Genomic DNA, 14,011 nt, shown 5'->3' on the forward strand with positions numbered 1-14,011 from the left:
GCAACTGGCTTAAAGATCCAAACATGATACTTTTAAAGTCCTCTGGGGATCCACACTTCTGTTGCCAAAGAGAAACATGTCTCACTCTGTACACAAGAAGCCCCTGTGGCCTGTTTGTGCTCATCTTCCTTCACACGTTTCCCAATTCTCTTACCCCGCTCCAAGGAGTTTGGGCCATCCATGTCTTGCAAAAGAATACCACCCACAGTCTTTCCCCATAGTTTCCTATTCAGGCCTTGGCCTGACATTGTTGCTGTGGAACTGCAGATTAAGAGTCAAGCAGTGACTCTTTCTCAATCAGGGGTCAGACCACAGCAGATGACCAACAGACCAGTCACCACAAGCCAGGTCCACATAGCCCAAAGACCCTTATGCCTCATACATGGTGAACTGTGATCACCCATTTATCGAACCCAGGCACTCTTCTGACTGCCTAGATAAATACTCTTGGCCTTCCTCTAAGTCTGGCCCAAAGCAGAGCATCTGGCAGTAGAGAAGATTGCTAGAAGCAGCCAAGCTTGTGAGGTGGTCAGGCACGGCCCTCAGGGTCACACCTTTCATAGCCTTCAAGCTCTGGTAGTGAAGGTCCAGACTGACCAAAAGAGAGCAGCCAAGGCCCTTGCTTGGGAAGGCTACTCTGCTTGAAGCCAGAGAAGTCAAGGCACTGAGCTCCTGTCGGCAGGGAGGCTGTGACTTCATGCCCTTCAGAAAGAGCTTCCATGGAGAGAAGCGCAGGCCTCAGAAGGTTCCTGCAGTTAAAGTCATCCCCACGTTGCCCAACCATGTTACCCAAGGGCTTCCCACATGGCTCAGATGGTAAAGAATCTGCCTACAATGCAGGAGACCCGAGTTCGATCCCCAGGTCAGGAAGATCCCTTGGAGAAGGAAATGACTACCCACTCCAGTATGCTTGCCTGTCTTGCCTAGAGAATTTCATGGAATTCTGTGGAGAGAGAAACCTACAGTTCCTGGGGTCACAAAGAGTCAGACACGACTGAGAAACTCAAACTTTCACTTTCCATGTTGCCTGAGAGAGCCAGGGAGCAAATGATGGTGGGGGAAGACTCCTGAATGTAAGACCCTGGGCTTGTTCCATGAAGGCCCAGATGTTTCACTAGGAAGACTGCCCTGAAAAGACTTTGTGGAGGGGGCTTTTGAAGGGCTCTTCCCCTCTGGCCCTGTGCCCCCAACACAGGTGCAAACCCTTGTTCCCCCAGTCTACATAATCTCAAAGAATCAGGTGGGTTAAGAATCAGGTGGGTGAAGACTAAATAAATAATATTCATCCAGAGATGTCAGGGGCAAACGGACAGTAGAGAAGTAGGGACTGGCCTCAGAACTAGTGGTGCTATGGGGCAGTGGGTTGTCACATTCTGAAAATGGTTCCAGGCCATTAGGAGGTTCTGAAGGGCAGGAAGCCTACCAGGGAAATCTCTTGGGGAATGCTGCCTACTTAGGTCAAGTGCAATATGCCAAGATAATACTTTCAGGTTGAGCATTATATCATTGTACCAACTACACCCCACTAAGCTGGGGATAGGGGACTTGATTCTAGAAAGACTAGGGAGTTGTCAGGCTAAGATAGAGGAGATGGTTTTGGACGAGTAGAAGTAGGAAGTACTCAGTCAGTTGTGACCCAGGTCTAATGCCTGAAACTCGTATGCCCTCAGCTATGGATAACTGCAGGCCACTGGGGTTCCAGTGGAGCTGTCATGGGTTGGAAGGCTGAAGATGGAGATGCAATGAAGGGAATTCCAGGCTGAGGTGAACTCCTACATCACGGGCAAGCCAGCAAATTTCCAGAGTGTAGCTGTTGCTCAAGATGATGTCCAACAGAAAAGGGGATCCGAGAAGATGCCCTGAGCCAAGCAAGTCATGTGGTTGTTTGAGAGATTTAGGCTCTCCAGTGAGCTGAGTTTGGTCATCTGATAAGCAGTCATGTCACTGTTGAGGTAGTTGACTGAGAGGTCCAGAACCTGAGGGTAACACAAGAACTGGAGTGCTCTGTCATTAGCCAGATGGTTATGGTCCAAGAAACTGGATGCCAGGGTGAGGGAACTGAGCTGACAAAGCTGGTTAAGGGCTTCTGAGGCTAGAAGCTCCAACTGGTTACACCTAAGGTCCAAGACTTGGTTGCACCATCCCCTCTAGGGCTTTTACAAGGTTGTGAGAGAGGTCGAGTTGTTCCACACTCTATGTTAGCCCTGCCAGAAAAGTTTGGAAGCCGAGACCCTGGCAAGAAACACTCAGCCTGGCCGTCAGGGTGGAGGAGAGAAAAGAATATCCTGTGAACTAGACAGAATAGGGTGGAGTTGAGGAGAAAGAGCTAAACCCCATTTACACACACCCACAGACACACACACACATAGGCACACACGATCTGGAGCACTTCCCTTGGCATTGTCACATACATTACCTCACTCCAAGAAATAGGAGTGGTTGTTTCTACTTTGTAGATAATGAAAGAAGCTCAGAGAAGTAAAGTGACCTGCCCAGTGTAGAGGATTTTAACCCAAGTCTGGCTGACTCAAAACCTATGCCCTTTCCACTATTTATCTTGCCTCCTTGAGCGTATTTTTTTCGAGTTCAAAAAGCGCTTGTTCTCTATGGCAACAGGAAATTTGTTTCCATCCATGAATGAATCAGGCGATCCTACAGTACAATACAATCAATACAGTCCTTGAACGTTAGGGCTGAAAGAGACCTTAGAGACTATTTCTCTCTGAAAACACTCATTTTATAGCTGGAACAATGAAAGGCTCAGAGAGGGGAACAGGTTTGTCTAAGGTGACCGCTCACCCTGTTCCCCAGGAACTCACCAAGTCGGGGCAAAGAAGAGGGAGAGGCAACAATAAATCCATGTATAGTTTCCTTATACATGGATAGACACTGCCTTCCCCTGGTTACTCTTTTTGGGGAGATGGGGCACCCATCCAGGACAGGAGAAACCTACTTCTAGCCTTTTCTCTTGGGAGAAAGGTCAACCGGGGAAGTTCTCCTCCTACCCCCCACCCCATGCCAATACTCCCCAAAATAACTTACTGAATAAAAATTCATCTTGGGATAAAAACACATGAGTCCAATTCCTGATTTCACCATTAACTAGCCTAACAATTTTAGGCAAATTCTGTTATTGCCTTGAGCCTCACTTTTCTCATCTGTAAAATAGTGATACTAATACCTCCCTCATAGAGTTGTTGTGGAGATACAATGCAATGACATCTATGAAGCACTCAACACAAAGTACCCACATATAAGTATTCATTTGTCCCTTTCTTATCCACCACAAACTCGTATATTTTCACCCCTGAGTGGGCCAGAAAGGCAAAAGTCCCCAGTATGGGGAAGATAGCCTTGGAGCAGAGGGGCAGAATTTCTACTACTGCCTGTGAGGTGCAGAGACAGCAAGGCCAGAAGCAGTCTGAGTTCTAATTGGGCCTTGCAGTTGGGTTCCTTTAGTTTTCCTCCAAACTGTGAACCTGGGCTGGACCTTGGGTAATTTTAAATACTCCCATGCCAGGGCAGGAAGTGCTGATAAAATATGGGAAAAGCAAGAACCAACAATTCACCCTGGGGAAAGGTAATGCAGAGGAGAGGATGAAGGCAATTGAAAGTGAAAAGGAAATAGAGGAGAAGTGCTGGACTTTCCTAACCTCTTGGAATGCCAGGAAATAAAAAACTGGGATACCTTCCTGGACTGGCCTATAAGTTTCCCTTCAGTCCTTGGGGGCTGCTATAGGGAAACTCCTTAAGTGGAAGGGAAATGCAGGCTCTGAGTAAATTCACCAGCCTTTCAGCCCCTGTATCATGGGACTCTGGCTCTGAGATGAGAGGGGAGTCAGAGGGTGGGAGCCATGCTGAATCTGGGATAGGCCCCTATCACTTGGCAGGTAACAGGCTGGGTGGCCCTTCCTCCAGTTATTCAGTTAATTAGTATCAGGTTCTGTGGGGAATAGAAAAGCCTCGTCTCACCTATATTAAAAACAACAACAACCTGTACCATAATTTCCTTCCCTGGCCCTAGCACTCCTTCTTTTTTCAGGCAAGCTTTTAGAAAAACTTGGTCATTGATTTCTTCCTCTGAAAAGAATCCATACTCTGCATCTATTGGTATCCATCCCCACTACAACTTCTCCCATCTGAGCCCAGCTCGTCTCTCTCCTCCCTCCAGTCTCTGCCCTTCTTTAAGGTAGCTGGATCGCCAAGCCAGCAAGTGTAACCATCCATTTCCTGGCTTTAAACTCTTTGATGGCTCCCCACTGCATGCTAGATTAGGTCCCAGTCTCCTTCTCCATGAGGCCCTTTGTGATCTGGCCCCTGTCTTTATTACTTGTCACTTCCCCACAAAAAAACAATGATTCAGTCATACTTTATTTACAGGTACTCTGGGATATACACATATTGTTTCATGCCTCTGTCTATTCGCACCTACCATTCTTTCTTGCTGGGATTCTCTTTCCAGCTTGATTGCTTGGCATATTTTGACCTGACCTATGAACTACAGCTGAAACATGGTCTCTTATGTGAAGCCTTCCTTGATCTCCCACCTCCTCTTGGCTTCAGTCTTCTAGTCACCTAAGCGACACCCTACTAACACTCCCTAGTCAGTTCTTGTCAAGTCTGGTCTTATTTATCCCCATCCCTGACCCTGATTTTTCTTCAGTTGAGCCTTCTTCCATACCAGGCACTCTGCTAATGTTATATACATACAGCATTATCCCATTAAGTCTCCCTACCACCCTGTGAGTTTGGAACCATTATTATTCTCATTTTACAGCTGAGAAAACTAAGGCTTGAAGAATCTGGGTCAGTTACCCAACATCACCCAGGATACAGGGCTAATAAGGGTTAATACCATGGAGATCTAAACCCAGGCTGATTCAAAAGGCTTCACCTGGCACTAAAAGCACCTAGCCTTTACCCCGAAACATCCCTTAAGGCAGAAGCTTGCTGAAGCTGGGCAGAAGTGGAGATAAAATATCTTTAGGTCCCTATGCCCTGATGTCCTAGAGGCTGCAGACAATGACCTTGGAGCAACCCAGTGCCTAGTATCTGTGGCTTCTGGAACGAAACTAGCACCTTTCTTAGGAGAAAAAGATGCAAGGCTTCAGGCACTAATGCTGCCTGCTTCAACAGCTCACACAAAATCCCCTGGCCCAGACTTGACAGAGAAGGTCAAACGGTCCTGGGCAAGACTGACAGCCAGCAGGGAAAAATCAAGGGGGAGAGTCAGGGAGGCAAGCAAATGAAGCCAGAGTTCAGGCTCCAGCTGCCACCTGGTGGTCACCCTTAGAGAGGCAAATGGATGGGGCTGGCTGGGGTTCTGTCTTGGCATAAGCCACGAGGCAGAGAGACTGCTGGTCCTGGCTCACAGCATTCTTCCACTCACTCATTCATTCATCTATCTATCCACTCATTTCTTCATTCATTTTACAAAGGTGTCTTGTACTAGGCACAGTTTTGTTGTTGTTTTTCAGTTGCTATGTCCAACTCTTTGTGACCCCATGGCTCCTCTGTCCTCCACTATCTCCCGGAGATTGCTCAAATTCATGTCCATTGAGTTGGTGATGTTATGACTCAATGGTAAAGAATCAGCTTGCCAATGCAAGAGATGTAATTTTGATCCCTGTGTCAGGTAGATCCCCTGGAGAAGGAAATGGCAACCCACTTGAGTATTCTTACCTGGAAAATCTCAAGGCCAGATTGAGAGGAGCCTGGCAGGCTACAGTCCATGAGGTCACAAAAGAGTCAGACCCGACTTAGGAACTAAACAATAACAATAGGCACAGTTTAGGCCTTGGGAGTATAGCAGTGAACAAAACAAAAATGCCTGCTGTCATTGAGCTCATAGTTTAGTGGTAGGAGACAGACAAAAAATAAATAAGTAGATGATATTGAGTATTAATTAGATGGTGGTGAAAAAAGAAAAGTGAAAGTCTCTCAGTCCTGCCCGACTCTTTGCGACCCCATGGACTACAGGTCCATGGAATTCTCCAGGCCAAAATACTGGAGTGGGTAGCTGTTACCTTCTCCAGGGGAATCTACCCCACCCAGGAATCATCGAACCCAGGTCTCCCTCATTGCAGACAGATTCTTTACTAGCTGAGCCACCAGAGAAGCCCAAGAAAACTGGAGTGGGTAGCCTATCCCTTCTCCAGGGGATCTTTCTGACCAAGGAATCAAACCGGGATCTCCTGCATTGTAGGCAGATGCTTTACCAACTGAGCTACCAGGATGGTGGTGAATGCTATAGTGAAAACACAGGGAAAGGGGAGAGGCAAAGGCTTTGCCATTTTAAATAAAGTCTCACTGAGAAGATGAAACTCCAGAAAAGACTTAAAGGATGTAAGGGAGGTAGCAACAGAGATGCCTGTGGAAAGAAGATTTTGAGATAAGGAAACAGCCCAGGAAAGATTCTACTGCTGCTGCTGCTGCTAAGTCACTTCAGTCATGTCTGACTCTGTGCGACCCCGTAGATGGCAGCCCACCAGGCTCCGCCGTCCCCGGGATCCTCCAGGCAAGAACACTGGAGTGGGTTGCCATTTCCTTCTCCAATGCATGAAAGTGAAATTGAAAGTGAAGTTGCTCAGTCGTGTCTGACTCTTCACGACCCCATGGACTGCAGCCTACCAGACTCCTCCGTCCATGGGATTTTCCAGGCAAGAGTACTGGAGTGGGGTGCCATTGCCTTCTCTGAGGAAAGATTCTAAGGTAAGAGCATATGTGATGTGACTGAGGGGCAGTCAGGAGGCCAGTGTGGCTGGAGCAGAGTGAATAAGGGGAGGAGTAATAGGAGATAAGGGGTTTCACTGGTGGCTCAGTGATAAAGAATCCACCTGCAATGCAGGAGAGGTGGGTTCAATCCCTGGGTCAGGTCAGGAAGATTCCCCTGGAGAAGGGAATGGTTACCCACTCCAGTATTCTTGCCTGGGAAATCCCATGGGCAGGGCACCTGGTGGGCTACAGTCCATGGGGTCACAAAAGTCAGACATAGTGAGTAAACCACCACCACCAATAGGAGATAAACATGGAGAGGTAAAGAATCTGCCTGCAATGTGGGAGACCTGGGTTTGATCCCTGGGTTGGGAAGATCCCCTGGAGAAGGGAAAGGCCACCCACTCCAGTATTCTGGTCTGGAGAATTCCATGGACTGTATAGTCGATGGGGTAGCAAAGAGTTGGACACGACTGAGCTCACATACTCACATACTCACTTATGGAGAGGTAGGCGGAGTTAGATCGGGTGGGGCTCTGAAGACCTGTTTTATATACTGAGTGAGATGGGAAGACTGGAAGGGTAAGTTGCCCAGGATCACCCTAGCTAGCAAGTGGCACTAGGCATTCTGTCTCAAAAGCCGGTGCTCTGCAGTACTGACAGTGATAGACACATAGACCAGTGGAAAAAAAAGAACCCAGAAATAGACCCACACAAATCTTCCCAACTGAGTTTTGACAAAGGTACAAAACAACTCAATGGAGGAAGGATAGTCTTTACAACAAATGGTAGTAGAGCAATTGAACAACCATAGGGAAAAAAAATAAATCCCAACTTTATTTAAAAAAATGGATTACAGACTTAAATGTAAAACATAAAATTATAAAACTCTTAGAAAAAATAGGAGAACATCTTTAGGACACAAACATGTTTGGAATCAAACATTTTTGACTCTAGGCAAAGAGTTTTTAGGTTTGCCAATAAAAGCACAATCCATAAAAGTAAAAAATGATAAATTGTACCTCATCAAAATTAAACATTTTGCTATGTGAAAGACATGTTTGATTCACACAAAAATACATGAATATTCATACAGCCTTATTCATAGTAGCCAAAAACTGAAACAATACAGATGTCCTTCATCAGGTGAATGGTTAAACAAACTGATACATCCATACCATGGGATACTTATTATTCAGCAGTAAAAAGAATGAACTCTTGATAGAGGCAACAACATGAATGAACCTCCAGAGAATTATGCTGAGTGAAAAAAGCCAGTTCTAAAAGATTACATACTATGTGATTCCATTTTATAAAATTCTTGAAATAACAAAATTATAGACATGGAGAACAGATTTATGATCACCAGGGACTAAGAATGAAGGGAGGGAAGTAGGTTATAAAAGGACAACACAAGGAATTCCTTGTGATGATTGAACAGCTCTGTGTCTTGACCCAGGCTGTGGATACATGAATCTCCACATTTGATAAAATTGTGTTAGAACTACACACACACACACAGATGAGTTCATGTGAAACTGGTGAAATCTGAATAAGCTCTGTGGATTGTATCAGTGTCCATTGACTGGTTTTGATACTGTATTGTAGTTAGAGAGGATGCCAGCATTGGCAGAGGTACGGTAAAGGATGTACAAGACCTCCTTGCAGCTTCCTGTGAATTACTTCAAAATAGAGATTGCAAAGCAAACAAAAACCTTAGAAGAAACCATTTGAGATTCTAAACAATAAACTCAGAGTATTTGATCAAAAAAGTTTGAAGATCTCCACTATGTCAGTTTTTTAAAAAAACAAAAACACCTTAACAGATTTAATAGCATTGATACCCAAAAAAAGTCAGTTCCTCAAGAAAAGATCAGAACTACTTATGATCTGACATTAATAAGGGGATAGTCAAGATGACGATTAGTCTAATACTCTTATTTTACAGATGGGGGAAATGAGGCTCAGAGACAGGAGGCTACTTGCCAAGGTCATACAGCAGAGAAGAAGGATAAAATTAAATCCTCTTGGTTCCCAGTTTTAGAGAGGATGATAATAGGCTCAGCAGGGGAAACAAGGTCAAGTGCCTCCCTCTCTGTGGGCCTCTCTTCCTTAAACTCTAACTTAAAGTGGCTGATTTGAGCATGTAAAGTGCCTAGCCCAGTGCCTGGCACCTAATTGGTATTTTATAAACTGTAGTTTCCTTATTCCCTTTGTTGTGAGGGGGGCCACCATTTCTTCATTCAAAGCCAGAGGGAAAGAGACAAAGATTACAACCATGGCAGGGAGTCACCCTTACCTTCCTTCCAGTTCCCCCTGATTTCTAGTAGGGATTGATACTGGTTATGTCCTGGGGGTAGGGTTGAGGGTCACCATGGAGATGCCTGGGAGGATGGGGACAAGATTTCTGTTTCTATGGTGACTGCCTGAAAAGCAGGATGTGATTTGGAAGAAAGGTTAGGGAGCATAGTGTTCTTTCCATGGAGATGGTGGGGGGGGGCTCTCTGAGCCTCATCTAGGGATGGAGGTAGGGGAATTAGAGAAATGAAGCCACTCATCTCCATGGCAACAGATGGGGACAGGGTGGAGTCACCCAGGGAACAGCGGGTGGTAAAGCTTTCTATCATGCTAGAAAGCTGCTAGGAGTTCACTTAGAGCTATTTAAATGTTTTAAATATTTCTCCATATACCACCTAAATTCATCTCTCATATCACCAGTAAGCCTCCACACTTTGGAAAGACTGACTAGTATACCTACTGTAGTCTCTTTCAGAGCTACTGTGTGGGGGGCAGTTAAGACATTATCTAAGTTTTTTGGAAATAAGTGCTATACAAATGGGCATGCAGTAGCTCCTGCTTGCCTTGCAATCCATGGACACAGGGGTTTTGTCTGTTTCATTCGCTCCAGCACCTAGAACAGTGTCTTGCACATCCACACATCCAATAAATGCATGTTGAATGTATTAATTACCTACCTCTCATTGCCTCCAACTGTAAGTTCCAATAATATTGAAATACTTCAAGTTCCCTACACATCCTGTCACTATTCAAGACTCAGGTTGGGCATCATCTCTTTCGAGAGTCCGTCTATGAATCCTTTGAATAAGTTTCCCTTCTGGGTGTTTCTGTCATACCTACCATGTATCATTATAAAATCATATACCACTTTACACTGAGTTATTTTCTCTCTCCCTCACCTAGCAGTTAGAGCCCCAGGAGCAAAGACTATCCATACTGATATCCCAGCAGCTAGCGCAGTGGCTGGCACATAATAGGTCCTTAATAAGTATTGAAGTAAACCAAATGCCTCCCTATTGCTTATAGCACATCGAGTTCTACGCACTTCTGACTGACTCTGCATCCTCCATAATGTGGGTTAGCCTGCTGATGCAACCTTACTTCCTTTTACTTTTTAGCACAATCTGTTACATGTCCATTTCCCCTTTCCTTCTTCTCTAGGGATGTAATTTCCCCCTTCTTTTGTAGTGTAGGATAGTGGTTAAAAACATGGGCTCTGAGATAGGATCTGGATTCAGCAGAGTTGGGTTCAAATCCCATGATAAGGGAACACTACTGAGCCAGTTACTTAATCTCTCTGAGCCACAATTTCCTCATCTGTAAAATAAGGACATAGCAACACCTATTTCTTATGGCAGTTGTAAGGATTCATTGAGAAAATGCATATAAAACACTTAGCACAGTCACCTGACAGTAAATAAGCACTCAGAGAAGGTAAGGTTTTTATTGCTTTGTAATTCATTTAACATTGAGTCCCTACTTAACAGGTGTCAGGTGCTGTGCTGAGGTAAACAAAGTTGAATGAGACCCTCTCCTTGACCTCAGGCTAGTGAAACACAGCTGTGGATAAAGAAAACCAAAGTCCAGTACTATCATAGGGAGATGAATAAGAGGGGGGTACCTCACCTGCAGGTGAAAGATCAAGAAATGCTTCCTTCAGTTAAGTTGTCAGTACTAAATAAAAATTTGCCAGGCAGACAAGGGAGAGAAGGATGCTGCCGGCAGAAGGCACCACCCATGTAAATGCATGAAGGCTTAAGAGGACGTGATAGTTTTAGAGAACTAGGAGAGTCTGCTGAAGGTGGAGCTCAGGATCCATGGGTGAACAGAATGAAAAGGATATCAGCAGCAGAGATATCAGAAAGTCAGGGATGGAGTTTGACCTTTAACAGGATGTGTCCTCCACCCCCGACCCCCAGAACTAAAGTTATTCCTTACATTCTTACCAAATTCCTATTTGATTATTTGTTTACTGGTCTTTTCCATTGAATTACGGATCCCTTAAGGGCTCAAATCCAGTGTCATGTTCTTTGAATTCTCAGTGTCTAGAATTCAGGTGGGCTTCCCTGGTGGCTCAGATGGTAAAAAATCTGCCTGCAATGCAAAGGACCGGGGTTTGATCCCTGGGTCAGGAAGATCCTCTGGAGAAGGGAATGGCAACCCACTCCAGTATTCTTGCCTGGGAAATCCCATGGACAGAAGAGCCTGGTAGGCTACAGTCTATGGGGTCACAAACATTTGGACATGACTGAACGACTAACACACACACACAGGATTCAGGTAGCACATAACACATGTGGAAAGAAGGAAGGAAGGGACTTCTACAAGGTCACACAGCTACTCAGTCACAGAGGTAGGTCTTAAATATCGGTCTCCAGGGTCTTTTTAACTGCTGTACCACATTTCTCAGAGTTGTATATAAAAGTAGGAATTTCAACCTTCATCTAATTACGTCTTCATCATACTGGAGTTCTTCCTTTTATGGCTCAATGAACATCTTGCTACTAGTCAGGCAAATTCAGACCTCAGAAATACTTAGTGAAGATAGTTTGAAAACTAAGGATTAAGTCATTGTTCCATGAATAAATTACAACCTACTCTCGGCTTTATGCTGCTCACAGTTTGATCTCATCTAGTGTTACTGCTGGCATTACAGGTACGAATATCAGTGGACTGTTATTCACTCAAGACAAAATAGCAGTGGATCAAAGACATAAATTGCCAAGTGCCCCAATTCAGACAGGCAGGGAAAGGCCCACTATAACATTTCTCTCATGACTCACAAATTTTATCTAATATAACAAATCTGTGTTGATTCAAACATGACAAATGAACATACATCATTTCAAACAGGGAGTCACAACTGGGAATACTTAAAAAGTTCCTCTCTTTTCTGTATTCATGCAAAGATTACTTAAAATGCTTCCTACTATTTTCCAGGACTGTAGTTTCTCCCAATTTCAACTTACTCTATATACTGTTGCCCAGTTAGTCATCTTAGCTCTGTGACTTTGAGCAAGTTACCTAACTTCTCAGAGTCTCGGTTTCTTCATCTGCTAAATGAGGGGGCTATGCTATTAGTAGATTAGTGCTTTTTAAACTGTGTTACTTGGAGCCCTTGAGTCCCTCAGGCTTCCCAGGTGGCTCTAGTGGTAAAGAACCCACCTGCCAATGCAGGTAGACCTAAGAGACGTGAGTTCAATCCCTGGGTCCGGAAGATCCCCTGGAGGAGGGCATGGCAACCCACTCCAGTATTCTTGCCTGGAGTGTCACAAGGACAGAGGAGCCTGGGGAGCTCCATAGAGTCACACAGAGTCAGACACAACTGAAGCAGCTTAGCACACACACATGCACTTGAGTCCCTCCAAGGTGCTTTGGTGCCTTGGATGCCACTAAAGACAGTTTAAATATCACTAATCTACTAATAGCATAGCCCCCTCATTTAGCAGATGAAGAAACCGAGACCCTGAGAAGTTAGGTAACTTGCCCAAAGTCACAAGTTGGGGGAAAGATGGGTTAAGTTGGCAGGCTTCTGTGTATCCACTTCAAATACAGCAGCCCTTTTAGAAATTATGGTCCTGTCAAAAATTTGGTTTGGAAAAAGAGTTCTGCTACTATGCAAAGTTTAATATTACATTTATAAGATTTCTAAGGGCCCTTATAGACTCCCTAAACTGGGATTTAAAAAAAATCTCCCATACACAACAGGGATTTAATGTGATAAAATGTTTACATACAGAAACACAATCAACAGCTCATTTTTAGTATTACTTTTTTTCTAACCACTTTTTAATCTTGGTATTATCTCAAAATAAGATGCAATGCAATACTTAAAACGATGATGTGAATATATCATATGCACTTTGAAAGTGATGGGCAATTCTCATGAAGACTGTATTTTGAAAGCCATAGAAAAATAAGACCAAATTCAAATTCTGTATATTATTTTTCTCTTGCTGCTGCTGCTAAATCGCTTCAGTTGTGTCCAACTCTGTGTGACCCTATAGACGGCAGCCCACCAGGCTCCCCCGTCCCTGGGATTCTCCAGGCAAGAACACTGGAGTGGGGTACCATTTCCTCCTCCAATGCATGAAAGTGAAGTCGCTCAGTTGTGTCCAACTCTTAGCAACCCCATGGACTGCAGCCTACCAGGCTCTTCTATCCATGGGATTTTCCAGGCAAGAGTACTGGAGTCGGGGGGGGGAGGGTTTCTCTTAGACAATGGTAAATCTATGTCTTAATCCAAACAAATGTGCAGGAACGAATTATCTTTAGTCTCACAATTACTGTGTCTAAGTCTCCCTCACAAGTACAGTATCTTTCTTCTTTGTATTCTTGGCCAAGGCAGACCCTGAAAGTTCAGTTTACCAGACTCATTAGAAGTGCCAGACAAATCAGACTGGTAATTCACCAGAGCTTCCTTTCCTCCCCAGCTTCTAAAATGTGTTGCAAGGGGAGGCTTATTAGAATCACCTGGGGAGCTTTTTCAACCCACACTTATGCCCTTCTCCTTCTTGCCAAGTACTCACTGGATCCTTCTTGCCAAGTACTCACTGGAGAAGGCAATGGAACCCCACTCCAGTACTCTTGCCTGGAAAATCCCATGGGCAGAGGAACCTGGTAGGCTGCAGTCCATGGGGTCGCTAAGAGTCGGACACGACTGAACGACTTCACTTTCATGCATTGGAGGAGGAAATGGCAACCCACTCCAGTGTTCTTGCCTGGAGAATCCCAAGGATGGGGGAGTCTGGTGGGCTGCCGTCTATGGGGTCACACAGAATCGGACATGACTGAAGCGACTTAGCAGCAGCAGCAGCAGCAGCACTGGATTAACTTGGGGCTTCATTCTGTCCCACATAAAAGATCTCTCCATCTTTTAAAATCCTACTCAATTTAAGGTCAGTTCAGTTCAGTTCAGTCGCTCAGTCGTGTCCGACTCTCTGCGACCCCATGAATCACAGCACGCCAGGCCTCCCTGTCCATCACCAACTCCCGGTGT

The sequence above is a fragment of the Moschus berezovskii genome, chromosome X (genome assembly GCF_049115385.1).
Source record: "Moschus berezovskii isolate FMDL1 chromosome X, NW_MosBer_1.0, whole genome shotgun sequence".
Classification (NCBI taxonomy): Eukaryota; Metazoa; Chordata; class Mammalia; order Artiodactyla; family Moschidae; genus Moschus; species Moschus berezovskii.